The sequence below is a fragment of the Brassica rapa genome, chromosome A06 (assembly GCF_000309985.2).
Source record: "Brassica rapa cultivar Chiifu-401-42 chromosome A06, CAAS_Brap_v3.01, whole genome shotgun sequence".
NCBI classification, from domain to species: Eukaryota; Viridiplantae; Streptophyta; class Magnoliopsida; order Brassicales; family Brassicaceae; genus Brassica; species Brassica rapa.
This window is the reverse complement of record NC_024800.2, coordinates 23,807,170-23,823,877: the sequence shown is the minus strand read 5'-3', so window position 1 is coordinate 23,823,877 and position 16,708 is coordinate 23,807,170. Positions and strand designations below refer to the sequence as shown.

The window sequence follows — 16,708 nt, the reverse complement described above, 5'->3', positions numbered from 1 at the left end:
ACACACTTTCCCGTCAAAACCGCAAGATGTATTTTTCCGCAAAAAAAAAACATAAAACAAACATTTTCATAAAAACACATTTTTCGGCTAAACCAGTAAAACCGCACTTTTCGACCAAAACCAAAAAAAAACGCATTTTCCCGTCAAAATAAAAAAAAACGCATTTTCCCGCCAAAGCCTAAAAACACATTTTCCCACCAAAACTCCAAAAAGCATTTTCCCACCAAAACCAAAAAACACAATTTTCCCGCCAAAACCGGAAAACGGGATGTTCCCGCCAAAACCGGAAAACAAAATTTTCCCGCCAAAACCAGAAAACAGAATTTTCTCGCCAAAACCCAAAAACTGAATGTTCCCGCCAAACCGGAAAACAGAATTTCCCGCCAAAACCGGAAAAACGCATTTTTCCGCCAAAACTGAAAAACACAATTTTCCCGCCAATATCGGAAAATGAAATTTTTTTCGCCAAAACCGGAAAAACGCATTTTCCCGCCAAAACCGGAAAATGCATTTTCCCGCCAAAACCGGAAAAACGCATTTCCCATCAAAACCGGAAAGCACATTTTCCCGCCAAAACCGGAAAAAATGTATTTTCCCGCCAAAACTGCAAAAATGTATTTTCCCGCCAAAACTGGAAAAATGTATTTTTCCGCCAAAATCGCAAAAATGCTTTTCCCGCAAAATCGCGAAAAAAAACTTTTCCCGCCAAAATCGCGAAAAACAATTTCCCGCCAAAATCGTGAAAAAAAACTTTTCCGTCAAAAACACTTTCGCCCCCCCCCCCCCCAAACTTCAAAACACACTTTTTCCGTCCAAATCGCAAAAACGTATTTTCCCGTCAAACCCATTAAACTTATTTTTCCGCCAAAACCATAAAAATGTACTTTTTCGCGAAAAACACATATTTCCTTAAAAACTGCAAAAATATTTTCGGCCAAAACCGGTAAAATGCTATTTTTCCGCCGAAACGTAAAAATTTTAATTTTAGTCATTTTATTAACAAGTCCACCTGGATGAAGATGAAAGTTAAAAAATGAAAAGCAAACGAACATAGTTGCATTCAGATGATTCATCTGAATGCATGGATGAAATGAAGAAACGAACAACACCCAGATGAAGCATCTGGATAAAACATCTAGATGGACCATCTAGATACATCTTCCAGATGTACAAACGAACAGGGCCTTAGAGGTTATCTTCCTCTCTCTTTATCTACCTTAACAAAGCTTCAGGTTCTTGATGTCTATTCAAATGCCTTAACTGGCAAGCTTCCTGATGGTCTTGGTTAGCTCCTTTCGCTTAACCGGCTCATTCTTGGTGAAAATTTCTTCACTGGAAGGATCCCTACGTCTCTAGGTGAAAGCGCAAATATTAAACTTCTTGATCTCAGTAGTAATAACATCTCTGGAGCCATACCCGAAGAGCTCTTTGACATTGAAAATCTAAACATTGCCTTAAACTTGAGCTGGAATGCATTAGATGGCTTTATACCTGCGAGGATCTGGACATTTCGCACAACTTGCTTTCAGGCGACCTCTTTTCCCCCTCTGGTCTAAAAAACTTGGTTTCTCTGAACATATCTCACAACAGATTCTCAGGTGTAAGAAATTTGCCTTACCAAAAACCATTATCGTCATAGCTACTAAAAACATATCTGAGCAGTGATGAGAGTCGGCGGGAGATGGTGTGAAAAAGCGTTGGCTTTTAGGGTTTTTGGAGACGTGTTTTCCAGATCTTGCGTGCTTGCCTTTCGACGGTCTCATGAGGAAGCAATGCAAGGTGGAGGAGTAAGCTTGGCTCTGTTACGGTACAAAGTGGTGGTCTTAGGGTTCTCATATTGGTCGAAAACGGAAATCGAATCTCGAGGTACGAATAGAACTAGCAAAATGCATGGGAGATATGGGTCAAAAATAGTTATTTAAATAGAAACTAGGTGACCGCCCGCACGCATGTGCGGGTATTAACATCAATACTAAATTGATAATTACATATTTACAACTATATAATACTTGTGTTACATGTATGTGGTTAATATGAAAGATTAGATATTACATATTGATATTTATACTATGTTCATATGAACAAAGAATACATTAGAACGTTTAGATTAAAAATTTCAGTGTTTCGTATAAACAATATGAGTTATGGAAAATACAAAGTACCTTAGGTCCATAAAGTAGAGAAACCAGACCTTAAGACCAAGGCTTCGAGTTCTGTCTAGATTAAGGTAAAACCCACACATCATATAAGATCATATTTTCCATGTCTTGAGCGCCAGATCATCATGAAGAGTTTTCTTGATTTTCTTAGCACCAACATCTTTCCAGTCTATTGAAAGCATTGTCCCAATAGATTCCACCTGTTGATTGTGCAAAACTGCAAAAAAGTCAATCAAAATGCCAAAACATTGTAATCTCCATGAAAGAAGAAAGACTAAATACGAATATTGTAGATAGATACTCACAAATGATTTGTTCTAGCACTCCTCATATCCTCATCAGAATTCAAATATATCTCACGGAAGAACTTGTTCAAAGCAGCGTCTCCTTCAAGCTTATCATCCTTCTATTCTTCTTCACTTCAGCTTCTAGCTTGTCATAGTCCTTTACTTTCTTGGAAGAAGGATAAGCCGGTCTCATTGAAACCTCTGCACCATTACACAAACAAATAATATAAATTTTAAAATGTCAAGAGTCTGTGATTCAAACTTCTCATCAGGTGAAACTAAATAATAAGAAAATAAAAAGTAGAAAACCTTTTAAGAAATTCGGGTCTGGCAAAACTACTGGTTGTTTGTCATGTTCAAGAGAGGCCCATGTGATTATCTCTACTTTTAAAAGACTTTTCTTAATTTTGGTTGATATTACTTCATATTTGCACTTCACTACTGCTATCTGAATACACACCGCAAGGAAAAAAAAAGGTCAATACAATGTGTACAACTCAGAACATGGCATTGTTTGAGTTTAAAAGGACTGATTGGTACTATCTAATAAAACGTATCATTTATATCTGATAAAACGTATCATTTAGATACATAACTCTTTGAACTGCTTATAGGTTAAACATGATTATTGTGTTAGTTCAAAAAGTTAGAGTTCAAAAGGTTTAAAAGGACTGTTTGGTACTATCTAGTAAAATGTATCCCTTAGATGTCAATTATCCAATTACATCTATAAACTAAATACCTTTCCCAACAATCTCGGTTTGAGATGATATGATTTCTCTCTTGGAACATCAGTCACAATACTCAGATGCAAAATCACTAACATAATTGACACAATTTACATAGAAGTATTTATCATGGAGTGTGTACTGAGAATGCATTATGCTTCAAACGATCACAATTCAAACCAATCTTAAAACATCAGAAAATATAATTGAGAAAAAACAAATATTTTATGCATAACCCCAATAGAAAAATCAGCCATGAAATATAAAACAGAGATTTGAATTACCTGAGATTTATTATCATTGGTTTCATTGTAACAGCAGAGATGATTTACGGTTTCCTTCTCTAAGCTTAGAGCCATAAAAGAGGTAATTCTAACAAAAATATTTAAAGATGTAAACAATCCCCAAAAGATAACAAATTATATAATTGATAGGACAACGTCAATGAATTTCAAAGTTTTTAAAAAGCTTTGAGATTACCTTTGGCTCTCAGACGTACCTGAAGAGGATCACACACAATAAATAAATTGCACTTGATTAGCATACACATCTTATATTATATTCTTGCTAAGTGATTTAACTTTATAAAAAAAGAATTACCGTTTTCGAAAGGGATGATCAGTTCCTGGATAAACAGAGTCGTCTCTTTTTGTTAGTTGAATCACTACTGATGCAAAAATATAGATAGAGATACAACATGAAGAGGAAGAGAACAAAAATAAACGGAGAAGAAGAATCCCCCATAAAATTACCAGTAATGGTGTTCCCGTCTATGAGTTACTTATTGATTATCATACACCTGCGCAAGATCATAAAAGTAGAATTTAAATTAGAACGATCAAAAACATATGAAGACTTAAAAGATAGATGCGTGAAACTAATGGGGGTGGCGTGATATTTATATAGAAAACTAGTTTAAGTTTCTAAATGACCTAACTTTTAAGAGAAACTATGAGATATAATATCTTCTAATAAATTTTAATTCAGCTATGAGATAGAATATCTTCTAATAATTTTTTGAAAATATTCTGGTTATAATATATACATAATCTTGGTAACTCAAATTTTGCTATATATATATTTAAATATTAAATGCATGATATTAGGAAATAAGATATCTCGCCAGTTGATTGCAACTGATTTTGATAAAACAAATCCCACTATAAGGATTTAAATAATAGATAATAAAGAAAGAATAAGGAATTTTAACGTTAAAACCCCTCAACTAAGTTTGTTTTGGGTAAAAACCCCTCAAACTAAGTATTTAATGAAAACCGCCCTAAAATAACTTTATTTAATGAATTAAACTTTAGAAGGTCATAATTACCATTAGTACCAGTAAATCTTTAGTTTAGAAGTTTCTACACTAAGTAAACATAGTTGAAGAATTTTACCATTAAAAATGAAAAAATTCAAAAATATTGTAATAGGAGGATAAATTTTCAAAATACATTTTATAAATTAATGTATAAGCTTCTATAAATGACTTAGAATCTCTTATAATAATTTAAAACATCTGATAAGCCAATATAAATAATTTTTATAAATGTATTTATAATTTTATAAATGATTTATAAAGCATGCATTGAATTATTAGACATTAATAGTTATTATGATACTTTATATAGAAATATAATTCTTTCTATATGAATATAAAATCATTATATCAATTCAAATAAACATTTTTGTTTATTATTTTATGTAATTTATAAATATATAAAAAATTGATTGCATTATTACACTTTCATAGTTTCAACAATTAGTTACCATAAATAATTATTTCTAATATTATGTAGAATATTTTGAAAGTGGTATTTGAATTATCCTTTCCTTTTAGATATAATTATAATAAATAAAATTAAAAATTATCGGCCAATCAAATTATAACAATTTGAAGAGTTCATTTATGATTAACACGTAATAAAAATCACATTGATATATAGTAGGATTTATATTTTTATAAATAATTTATAACATTTTATAAATAATTTTAAAATTCTGTTAAATTTATTTTGTAAACAACGATAAATAATTTCAAAATCATATTAATAGACATGTTTGGATTTTGTAATATTTAAAATAGTTATTATATAATTATATTCGAATACAATTTATCAAGTAGAGTATAAAACTATTATAATTATCTTATATAAAAATTCGTTCATTATATTTTATAGTTTATAGATATTAAAAGTAATAAATTAAACATTATTAATCTTTCTATAATTTCGAGAATTAGTTGCCATAAATTGTTATTTGTAATATTCTTTAGATTATATGGCAAGTGATGTTAAATGTTTTTAGACTTACCTTAAATTTTTAGATTTAATTTAAATAATAAAATTTAAAAACAATCGACTAATCAATGATAACAATTTTTTGAAACTTCACCTATAAGCGACACGTCACCAGAAATCATTAAAGTGATTTCTCATTTAATATATAGGGGATTCCTAGGATAGTATTTGTTAAGGGTTAGAGTTCTGCGGATATAATTTCAAATTTTTAAAAATTAAAATTAAAAATTTTAAAATTAAAAAGCTATTTCATTCATTTTTTTATCTAAAGTTATTTTTTGTGACAAAAAAATTAAAAAAAAAAATCTATTTGAAAGAATTGATCTCATTGAGAAACTTTATAGGAATCTGACTCTTGTAATAAAAATATATAATTCGTAGTTTGTAGTACAAAAAACTATATCTTTTTTATTCGGTGCACAAAAAAATATTCATTTTATTTAGAATTAGAATAAGTCATAACAGATCATTATAGACTGTCTATAAGTTGACTTTGCTCTTTCATTGCAACTCATATCTCTTCTTCCAAAGAACGTCGCTAAAACGAAAAGGTAAATCAGATAAAAGCGAGTTTCAGAGCTGTTTCATAAAAGGTAAATCATGTTTTTCTATATCATATTTTTTCTGCGTAACTTGCTTTGATCTGTCTTCTGCGCTCTGTTGTAGTCGAATCAGATAAAAAAAACAAAACATATTTGGATTATTAGAAATCTTGTTTCACGAAGTTGAGGCATTTACTCATCTTATTATTAGTTTGTTTATGTTGAAAATCAAACCCCTTTGATCACCATAGACTTCAAGAATCCATGACTTAGCTTCTATCAAAGAACACAAACGAGTTGACCTTTTTAATCTGATCGACCATGGCTTGGCTGTACACGGATCTCACTCACCGTTGGTTACAATCCGATCAACCTTACAAGAAGAACAAAAGAGCTTCAAAGAATCCGATCACTTCAAGAATCCATGACTTCAAGAATCCATGACTTAGCTTCTATCAAAGAACACAAACGAGTTGACCTTTTTAATCTGATCGACCGTGGTGTGGCTTTACACGGAGCTCAATCACCGTTGGTTACAATCCGATCAACCTTACAAGAAGAACACAAGAGCTTCAAAGAATCCGATCACTTCAAGAATCCATGACTTCAATAATCCATGACTTAGCTTCTATCAAAGAACACAAACGAGTTGACCTTTTTAATCTGATCGACCGCAGCGTGGCTGTACATGGAGCTCAATCACCGTTGGTTACAATCCGATCAACCTTACAAGAAGAACACAAGAGCTTCAAATATTCCGATCACTTCAAGAATCCATGACTTTCAAGAATCCATGTCTTAGCTTCTATCAAAGAACACAAACGAGTTGACCTTTTTAATCTGATCGACCGTGGCGTGGCTGTACACGGAGCTCAATCACCGTTGGTTACAATCCGATCAACCTTACAAGAAGAACACAAGAGCTTTAAAGAATCCGATCACTTCAAGAATCCATGACTTCAAGAATCCATGACTTAGCTTCTATCAAAGAACACAAGCGAGTTGGCCTTTTTAATCTGATCGACCGCGGTGTGGCTGTACATGGAGCTCAATCACTGTTGGTTACAATCCGATCAACCTTACAAGAAGAACACAAGAGCTTCAAAGAATCCGATCACTTCAAGAATCCATGACTTCAAGAATCCATGACTTAGCTTCTATCAAAGAACACAAACGAGTTGACCTTTTTAATCTGATCGACCACAGCGTGGCTGTACACGGAGCTCAATCACCGTTGGTTACAATCCGATCAACCTTGCTTCAAAGAATCCGATCACTTCAAGAATCCATGACTTCAATAATCCATGACTTAGCTTCTATCAAAGAACACAAACGAGTTGACCTTTTTAATCTGATCGACTGTGGCGTGGCTGTACACGGAGCTCAATCACCGTTGGTTACAATCCGATCAACCTTACAAGAAGAATGTGGGAACCGAAATTCGCACTGTCGATTTCCGTTTAAATAAGGAAACTAAGAAAACCCTAGTTTCCCAGAGGACCCGGATATCTGTTAATTACCACACGTCAAGCAATCAGAACACGAAAATAACAACGATAAAAATAAGAAATCGAAAAGAGAGCAAAGTAGATCTTATTTCCGAATCTGCGTATGAGCGTTACAACAAGGTATAAGCCTGGGCTCGAGAGCTGTCGGCGAGATTCCTAGTTCTAGCAACCCTAAGACGGCTAAACCTAATTGAGTCGCAGCTCGAAATAACAAAAACGGAAAGTTGCCTAAATCGCTCTAAGTGCTAAGTTTGCTCTGAAAAAGTCTCTTCTCTGCTCCTCGCCTAGGACTCCTTATATACTAGCTCCAAGGTCGGTTTACGCTTTTACTCTTCTGCCCTTAAGCCGTCATAGCATAAAAATGGAGATATTCCATTTTTCCCAATCTTCACAATTATCTTCAAAACTTCCGTATTTATCCGCGGAAACTTGACATTTATCCTTCCTCGCGGGCCAAGCGCGAACCATGCTGTGGTTCACGGGCTTTTGGTTAGGAAAAATCGTAGGATGGGCCTCGAGTCGTGTTTTAGGTCCCCTTTGGGCCGTCTTCCGACTCGACACGTTTACTACGAGTTTTCCGCGGTTTCTAATCCGCGAAGTTTGATCGATGAATTAGAGTAGCGGGAAACATAAACTGAGCTTGCTACGGTCTTCGGGAGATAGCATTGAAGGTTTGACGAGAATGCAAGGACTGGTGTCGTATCAATGTTCGGAAAGTTTCAATCGCTATACAGCGACCGATCTTTGGCTCGAGCCCGGTCGCTATGTAGCGACCGAGCGGAACGAGTGCTCGGTCGCTACGTAGCGACCGAGCTTCGGCTTGAGCTCGGTCGCTACGTAGCGACCGAGCGGGACGATCGCCGGTCGCTGCGTAGCGACCGAGCTTTGGCCGAGCTCGGTCGCTACGTAGCGACCGAGCGGGACGATCGCTCGGTCGCTACGTAGCGACCGAGCTTGGCTGAGCTCGGTCGCTACGTAGCGACCGAGCGGGACGATCGCTCGGTCGCTACGTAGCGACCGAGCTTTGGCTCGAGCTCGGTCGCTACGTAGCGACCGAGCGGGACGATCGCTCGGTCGCTACGTAGCGACCGAGCTTGGCGAGCTCGGTCGCTACGTAGCGACAGAGCGGGACGATCGCTCGGTCGCTACGTAGCGACCGAGCGGGACGATCGCTCGGTCGCTATGTAGCGACCGAGCTTTGGCTCGAGCTCGGTCGCTACGTAGCGACCGAGCGGGACGATCGCTCGGTCGCTACGTAACGACCTGTTTCGAGCTTTCGTCGGACGTCTCGATTCTTTCTTCCGCCAAGTTTTTTCGTAAGGAAGAATCTATTTCGAAAAGTACTCTTCGGAGAAACTCTTATTTTCTTCCTCGAACGTTTTGAATGTTTAAATTTGTCGTAACCGTTTTTGACCCCAACAGTTAGCCCCCCAGCCCGTTAGAGTTGTGACTCTAGCGGGCGGATAGATGACTTTGACAAGGTTAAGTGTATTGGACGAAATTTACAGTTAAAACTTCGCGGAAAAAAGTTGTCGAGGCGACATTCCGAACCCATACTTCTATAAGTAGTGAGCTCTTGTCATTCATTTCTTCACACCTTTCCTCCTTCATTTTCTTCAAAACCTCTCTAGTTTCATAACTTTCCTTTCAACATGTCTTCCTCCCAAGGTGATAAGAAGGATTCCGACGTCGAGATGGGTGAGGCCACCTCTCTGGCTCCGGTTCCAACTTCTCCGGCGGAAGTGCCGGCTTGTGTTGCCGGTCATCTTTCTTTCCGAGAGAAACTAGTTCGTCGCCAAGCCGAGAAAGAATTGGCTCAGACTGGCTCCGAGTTCCGTCTTCCTCCGCGCAGGTCGTTGCCCCGTGTCACGGGACCGGCTCGCGGCTCTTCCCCCGCAAGTCCTACCTGCGGGATCTTCCACGACTCCGATCCTCGTCGAGGACAAAGAGAAGGCCGCTGACTCTATGCCTCCGCCTCCAGCCAGAAAAGAAATCGTTCTGGCATTGCGTGCTCCTAGCGCTGTCCAGGCTACTCAGCCTAAGAGTCGGAAGAGGAAACTGGCCAAGAGCGGTGACGGGGAGACTTCGCAGCGAGGTGGGTCGAGCCTAGCATCGGGACTTCGCGGAAAGGTTTGTTTTTGTTTGAATTCTCGATCGTCTGTCGTGCATTCTTTTCATGGACTTAGTCTTAAGAATTTTTTTGTTCGCAGTTCATATCGTTGATCGATGGGATGATCAGCGAATGTGGTTCTGAGACCAGTCGTCTTTCCGGGGAGTTGGTGGAGCTTCAGGGCAGATGGTCCGAAACCGAGGCTATGTTGACGGCTGTCGAGGACTCTCACTCTGCGAAAGTGTCGAAGCTCGAGGTTGCGATAGGAGAGCTTGAGAGGGACCTCGGGAAGACGGCGAGTTCCTTGCTTAAGGAAAAGAAAACCAGGAAGGCCAAATCCTCGGAGGTGCGTCGACTCCAGCGTCAGATCGAGAGTGACGCTGGACTAGCGCGCCGCGGGATCCAAGAGGCTACGGATGCCCTTCGTGCGGAGTTTCAGGCTCGCTTGGCGAAGATTTCTGCTTCCCTGGGTTCCCTCGAGCGTATCCGGAGCAGGGATTTCGCTTTGGCGACGATTGAGGGCGGGATGGCCGTGGTTCGGTCGTTCCAAAGTGAGACTCCCCCGACCTTGGAGGCCGAAGAGGCCCGACTGTCCGGCTGCAAGGGAGATATGGCGGCCGAGGATGGCGATTTCGATCTCATCCTGGCCGACCTAAAATCCGCTTGCTTCCTTCCGACGTGTCCAGAAGACCCAGAGGGGAAAGATCCGATGGTCGGAGAGAACGGAAGCGACGTGGCTCCAGGCTCGGACGAGGCGGCGGGTGAAGAGGGAGCGTAAGTTCTGAGGGTGACTTGGGTTAGATCTCTTGCGAGAGATTTGTTTTTTTTTTTATGTCTTTATGCTTCGGCCTTGAACGGCCTTGTTTGTATTTCGGGACTGGCCGTGTGTGGCTTTGAATCCCTGCCGCTCCGCGGCTTTATGGTATGATAATCGGATAACGTTTTTTATGAATTTGTGAATAGTGGGGAGGAAGGTGATGAGTTGTCGTCTCATATCCTTCTTCGATTGTGAAATGTTTTATTCGAGACCTGTTTCGAGAGTTCTTCCGCGAGATGTGAACTCTGCGGGGGCGCTGAAGGTATCGAACGTAAACATAGAGGCGTGGTTTAAGAATCTCTTATCTTTTGATATCATGCCTTTGAGATGTTAGAGACCAGTGCGCTGGGTTTAGGGCAAGACCTAGGTTTACTTTCGGTTTAAGGATTGTGCGGTGACTAACCGGCTATCGTTTTTCCTGTCGCGATTTCTTCCTGATTCGTATCGATGTAAAGTCCGCGAAAAGTTCTCGGCTTATACGACTTGTTTGATACGAATCGAGCATCTCTCCGGAGACCGGAAGTGCTAGACCAAAATTTCGGATTTCTTTTATAGCGCTATTATCCTTGTGTCGGATGTAAGAGAGTCATCTCCATGAGATGGCTATGTCTGTTTAGGACGTTTGTGAGTTCGATGTGATCAGCATCGGACTTGGTGGCGTGTGCCGTTGTTTTGATTAATTTGCGCAAAATAAATGTTAATGTGTGCATATATGTGTCTTTTTGCGGAGATTTCGTTTGCTCGGAAGAAATCAATTTTGAGGCATCTTTTGCGACGTCTCGCGATGCTAAAGGTTCGATTCTCCCAAGCGGCCGACCAATTTCCGAAGACCTCGTTGCGATTTCGCGGGTGAGGATGTTTTGATAAGTCGAAAACACCAAAAGTGCGGTAAGAAGTTTTTCGATTTTTTGGGAGTATACGAGTATACGTACCCACTCCCCCCTTTTTAATAAGGGAGGACAGCTGAATTTGCCTTTCGGCAAACTGCCTACGTACTCCTTGCGGAGATCAAGCCGTCTCGTAGTTCAGTGATTGCGAGTTGGTTCGTTTAGTGATAGTATTTTTTGAGATGCATCGCATTCCAGGTTCTAGGGATTTTTATGCCCTGCATGTTGGCTATTTCGTAAGAACCTGGTCGGACGACTTTTTCGATTTTATAGGGACCTTCCCAGTTTGCTCCGAGTTTTCCCGCGTTTCGTTCAGCGGTGTTTTGGAAGACTTTGCGAAGGACCAGATCTCCCTGATTGAACCTTCGGTTCCGTACGTTGGAGTTATAGTATCTCGCAGCGGCGTGCTGGTAGTTTTGAATTCGGATGAGCGCTCGATCCCGGCGTTCGTTAATGAGGTCGAGATCGTCCAAGAGCATAGCATTGTTGAGTTCCTCTCGTTCGGGTAAGAACCTTCTTCGAACACCGGGAAATTCTACTTCTGCGGGAATCATGCACTCCGCGCCGTATACCAAGGCGAAGGGAGTTTCTCCCGTTGCTCGCCTTGGGGTGGTACGGTGAGACCAGAGGACTCCCTCGAGTTCGTCGGCCCATCTACCTTTTTTGGCCTCCAAGCGTTTCTTCAGTCCGTCGAGAATGGTCTTGTTGATTGTTTCAGCCTGTCCGTTGCACTGCGGATATCTGGGAGTTGACTTGTTGAGTCGTATCTTCCACTTTTCGCAGAATGCCTCGAATCGGGTGGAAATAAATTGAGACCCGTTATCGGTTACGATTTCGTAAGGAACTCCATGCCTACAGATGATGTTTTCCATACGAAATTCTCGACTTGGACGTCTTTTATACTCGCGTACGAGTCCGCCTCTACCCATTTTGAGAAGAAATCGGTAAGGACTAGAAGGAAACGCTTTTGCTTTGAATTATGCAGAGGTCCGACAATATCCATGGCCCAGCGCATAAAGGGATAAGGCGACGTGATGGAGGAAAGAACTTCGGCGGTTGTCGGATAGTTGGCGCATGCCTTTGGCATTTTTCGCATTTTCGTGCGAATTTTTCGCAATCTCCGATCATTGTTGGCCAATAGTACCCGTGGCGTTTGATTTTCACGGCTAGTGATCTTCCGCCGGAATGGTTGCCGCATGAGCCGGAATGTATTTCCTCCATTACTTTCCTCGCCTTTTCTCCTTCCAGGCACGTCAGGAGCGGTCCGGAGAATCTCCACTTGTAGATTTCGCCGTCCACTGTTACGTAGCGTGCGGCCTGTGTTCGGATCTTGCGAGCTGACCATTTTTCGGCGGGCAGTTGCCCGTCGATAATGTAGTCTCGAATCGTCTGAAGCCATGGGGTATCACAACCGTAATCGGATTGCTCCGATGGTGGTGGTATCGTAATCTCTTCTTCCTCGTCGTCTTGACCCTCTATGAGATTGACAACGACTGGGGGTCCGATACTCGGATGTTCGATGAACTCGACCGGAATTACCCTTTTGAGTCCTGGATCGGAACTTGATGCTAAGGCCGCGAGGGCGTCCGCCTGGACATTCTCGGAACGGGGGATCCGGGTAAGGGCGAAACAGTCGAAGTCTTGAGCTAGACCTTGGACCAGTTTGAGGTACGCGTCCATCCGTTCGTCTCTGGCTTCATATTCTCCGCTGAATTGACTGGCCACTAACTGGGAGTCGCAGTAAGCGTGGAGATTGCGTATTTTTAAGCCGTGAGCCAAACGTAGACCTGCGATCAATGCTTCGTATTCGGCCTCGTTGTTTGAGGCATGGAATTCCAGTCTGAACGATTGTTCCAGGATCTCGCTTGTTGGAGATGTGAGACGGATCCCGATACCCGATCCTTGCTTGGATGAAGATCCGTCGACGTGGAGGAGCCAGGTGGAATTTGGTTCCTCGTTGGTTATTGCTCCCGTTGGAAGTTCGACCAAAAAGTCCGCGAGCACCTGTGATTTTGCGCTCGTCCTTGGTCGGTATTCGATGTCATACTCGCTCAACTCGACCGCCCACTTCGCCAATCGGCCTGATTGACTTGGGCTATGCAAAATTGTCCGTAAGGGAAAAGTCGTGAGGATAACAATCGTGTGGGATTGGAAATATGGTCGTAGTTTTCGGGCCGATGTTACGACCGCGCATGCCAATTTTTCCATCAACGGATACCTAGATTCGGCATCCAGCAAGGTTTTGCTTATGTAAAAAATAGGTTTCTGCTCCCCGCGTTCTTCCCTGATCAGGACTCCGCTTACGGCTGTTGCCGATACCGCGATGTACAAGAACAAAGGCTCTCCTTCCACGGGTTTTGCGAGGACTGGAGGAGTAGCTAAATAACGCTTCAGCTGTTGGAAGGCGTTTTCGCACTCTTCCGTCCATTCGAATTTTTTATTTCCTCGCAGGACGTCGTAGAAGGGCAGGCACTTATCTGTTGATCGTGAGATAAATCGGTTAAGTGCTGCGATTCTGCCGGTCAGTCTTTGGACTTCCCGTTTATTCTTCGGCGAAGCCATCTCGATTAGAGCGTTGATCTGTTTTGGATTTGCTTCGATACCGCGGTTGGTGACCAAGTAGCCGAGGAATTCTCCTGATGCCACGGCGAATCTGCATTTCGTCGGGTTGAGCTTCATGTTATGGGAGTTTAGTTGTGCGAAGCATTCTTCGAGATGTGACACGTGATCCCTTGCTTTGAGGGATTTGACAAGCATGTCGTCGATATAAACTTCCATCGTTTTTCCGAGTTGTTTGGAGAACATTCGGTTCACGAGTCGTTGGTAAGTTGCTCCAGCGTTTTTGAGGCCGAAGGGCATTACCTCATAGCAATAGGTTCCGCGATCGGTAATGAACGCAGTCTTCTCACGATCGTCGGGATTCATCCTAATTTGATTATAGCCTGAGAAAGCGTCCATGAAGGATAGGAGTTCGTTGCCCGCCGTTGCTTCTACCAATCGATCGATATGTGGTAGAGGGAAGCTATCCTTTGGACATGCCTTGTTTAGGTCGGTAAAATCTACGCAAACTCGCCACTTCCCGTTTTTCTTTTTGACTACTACGGGGTTGGCGAGCCAGTCGGGGTATCTTACTTCCGTTATCGACCCAACTTTAAGCAGTTTTTCGACCTCATCGTTTACTGCGGTAGCACGTTCGGGTCCCAGCTTCCGTCTTTTCTGTTTGACGGGTTTGAATGTTGGGTCGATGTTCAGCTCGTGACATGTTATGTTAATGTCGATTCCTGGCATATCTTCCGCAGCCCACGCGAAAGTATTAAGGTTCTTTTTAAGACAGGTTATGAGTTCTGTCTTTAAAGGCTCGTGGAGATTGGCTCCGATCTCGACGCAGCGTTCTGGGAAGGCTTCGTCGAGACAGATCGTTACCACGGGTTCACAAGTTGGCTCGCGTTTTTCATCTAGAGCTGCGAAGATACGAGATTGCCAGAAGAATTCCGCTGAATCCTGACTTCGCGTATCTTTGCTGGAGGTCTCTTCTCCGCTTTCTTAGGAGTAATTTCGAGGATCGGTCTCTTTCGTTTTAGTTCCGCGGCGAAACAGACCTGAGAAACTCTTGGATTTCCCCAGATTACCTCGACTCCGTTAGGGGTCGGGAACTTGAGGCAAAGATGGTAGGTTGATGGGATTGCGCGCATGGTGTTCAGCCATGGCGTCCCCATGATAACGTTGTAAGATGCGGGGCGGTCGACGACTAGAAACTCTGTGATGTTTGTCACGGTTCCGGCTTTGACAGCGAGTCTAATCGATCCGTAGGCCATGGTCGTTTCCCCCGAAAGCCCTAGCAGTGGGCTTGGGCATTTTGCGATCTCGGATTGACTGATCCCCATCTTTTCAAGAGTGTCTTTGAAGATGATATCGGCCGAGCTTCCGGTATCGATTAGTACTCTAGCGACGTCGATATCTCGAATTGTCAACTCGATAACAAGGAGATCGTTCCGAGGTTTGGCTCGATCGACCGTTTCTCCCCCCTGAATGAGATGACATTCGCGCACGTCGAATCTCGCATGTCTTTCCTGATCGTTGAGTGGTTTTTTGCGGTTAGATTGATCCGTAAGTCCCCCTCCTTCTAGCGCCAAACTGTGGGAACCGAAATTCGCACTGTCGATTTCCGTTTAAATAAGGAAACTAAGAAAACCCTAGTTTCCCAGAGGACCCGGATATCTGTTAATTACCACACGTCAAGCAATCAGAACACGAGAATAACAACGATAAAAATAAGAAATCGAAAAGAGAGCAAAGTAGATCTTATTCCGAATCTGCGTATGAGCGTTACAACAAGGTATAAGCCTGGGCTCGAGAGCTGTCGGCGAGATTCCTAGTTCTAGCAACCCTAAGACGGCTAAACCTAATTGAGTCGCAGCTCGAAATAACAAAAACGGAAAGTTGCCTAAATCGCTCTAAGTGCTAAGTTTGCTCTGAAAAAGTTCTCTCCCTGCTCCTCGCCTAGGACTCCTTATATACTAGCTCCAAGGTCGGTTTACGCTTTTACTCTTCTGCCCTTAAGCCGTCATAGCATAAAAATGGAGATATTCCATTTTTCCCGATCTTCACAATTATCTTCAAAACTTCCGTATTTATCCGCGGAAACTTGACATTTATCCTTCCTCGTGGGCCAAGCGCGAACCATGCTGTGGTTCACGGGCTTTTGGTTAGGAAAAATCGTAGGATGGGCCTCGAGTCGTGTTTTAGGTCCCTTTGGGCCGTCTTCCGACTCGACACGTTTACTACGAGTTTTCCGCGGTTTCTAATCCGCGAAGTTTGATCGATGAATTAGAATAGCGGGAAACATAGACTGAGCTTGCTACGGTCTTCGGGAGATAGCATTCGAAGGTTTGACGAGAATGCAAGGACTGGTGTCGTATCGATGTTCGGAAAGGTTCAATCGCTACACAGCGACCGAACTTTGGCTCGAGCCCGGTCGCTATGTAGCGACGACCGAGCGGAACGAGTGCTCGGTCGCTACGTAGCGACCGAGCTTCGGCTTGAGCTCGGTCGCTACGTAGCGACCGAGCGGGCGATCGCTCGGTCGCTACGTAGCGACGAGCTTTGCTCGAGCTCGGTCGCTACGTAGCGACCGAGCGGGACGATCGCTCGGTCGCTACGTAGCGACCGAGCTTGGCTGAGCTCGGTCGCTACGTAGCGACCGAGCGGGACGATCGCTCGGTCGCTACGTAGCGACCGAGCTTTGGCTCGAGCTCGGTCGCTACGTAGCGACCGAGCGGGAGAAATCGCTCGGTCGCTACGTAGCGACCGAGCTTTGGCTAGCTCGGTCGCTACGTAGCGACCGAGCGGGACGATCGCTCGGTCGCTACGTAA

The 16,708-nt window shown here is 42.5% G+C and overlaps 2 protein-coding genes across 2 annotated transcripts in view; both read left to right on the top strand.

Annotated features, from left to right (window-relative positions):
• The window catches only part of LOC103875039 (probable disease resistance RPP8-like protein 2), a 70,453-nt gene that overhangs the window by 36,355 nt on the left and 17,390 nt on the right, over positions 1-16,708 (top strand). The window lies entirely within an intron of this gene.
• LOC103874998 (probable disease resistance RPP8-like protein 4) overlaps positions 6,041-16,708 on the top strand; it is a 28,053-nt gene continuing 17,385 nt past the window's right edge. The window contains exon 1 of the mRNA XM_033273732.1: positions 6,041-6,064. The gene's annotated coding sequence lies outside the window, so the exon portion shown is untranslated. The remainder of the gene's footprint in view (positions 6,065-16,708) is intronic.